Source organism: Myotis davidii, unplaced genomic scaffold (assembly GCF_000327345.1).
Source record: "Myotis davidii unplaced genomic scaffold, ASM32734v1 scaffold1395, whole genome shotgun sequence".
Lineage (NCBI taxonomy): Eukaryota > Metazoa > Chordata > Mammalia > Chiroptera > Vespertilionidae > Myotis > Myotis davidii.
Window position 1 is genome coordinate 993,741 of NW_006288604.1, and position 1,097 is coordinate 994,837.

Consider the following 1,097-nt stretch of genomic DNA (forward strand, 5'->3'; position numbering starts at 1 on the left):
GGGGCAGCGAACTGTGAGTCCTTGACTGTGGTGACGGGACCACTTCTGCTTATTTTCTAAGCCAAGGCTCTTAACGGAGGGAAACGCTAGAGGCTCCCGCCCCTCCCCCCGCCCCGTCAAGGCTGTGGTTCTGCCAAGAGCAGCTGACTTGGGGGGGCACGCCTGCCGTTGGGGGTTCCAGCAGCTGGCGGCAGAGACAGAGATGGGACACTGTTGAAAAGCTGTAATTTTGTCCGGCCGGCGGGGCTCCGTGTTTGAGCGCCGACCTATGAACCAGGAGGTCACGGTTCGATCCCAGGTCGGGGCACAGACCCGGGTTGTGGGCTCCATCCCCAGTGGGGGGCGGGCAGGAGGCAGCCGGTCCATGGTTCTCTCTCATCACGGATGTTTCTCTCTCCCTCTCCCTTCCTCTCTGAAATCCATAGAAATATATTTTTAAAAAAGAAAGAAAAACCGTAATTGCATGTTCTCCTGAAGGTTTACCCAGCGGCTGGTTAATTTCCCTGGGGAACCTACTTCCGCCTTCATGGCCGCGGCCGCCTCCCGGACATGGAGCCCTGGTTGCCTCGGGTCCTGGGAGGCAGCCAACCGGGCGAGCTGAGCTCCTGGAAACGAACTCGCCGGCCTCCCCTCGGCCTCCCCCTCCTGGCCAGGCAGCGAGGCACAAGCGCAGCCTCTGTGTTGAACTTTGACAGCGAACTCTCTTTTTTCTAATAAAAAATAACGCTGATGGTTATCCCCAAGTAAAAGCTATTTAAAAATATATATTCTTATGGATTTCAGAGAGGAAGGGAGAGACATTGATGAGAAAAACATGGCCCGGCTGCCTCCTGCGCGCCCCCTACTGGGGCTGAAGCCCACAACCGGGCAGGTGCCCTGATGGGGATCCCACGTGACCTCCGGGTCGACGCTCACCCCGAGCCACGGGCCCGGCTGACAGCTGGGAATGATGAGGGTCCTTCAGCCTCTAAGCTGCTGGTCAGGTCGGCGCCGAGTCCGAGCACCTGGGGGCCCGATGCCCGAGTTCTTCGTGGCCCCGGGCTGGGCCGGGCCTGGCGCCTCTGAGGACCTGGGGTGCCCCCCGCCCCGTGTGCACA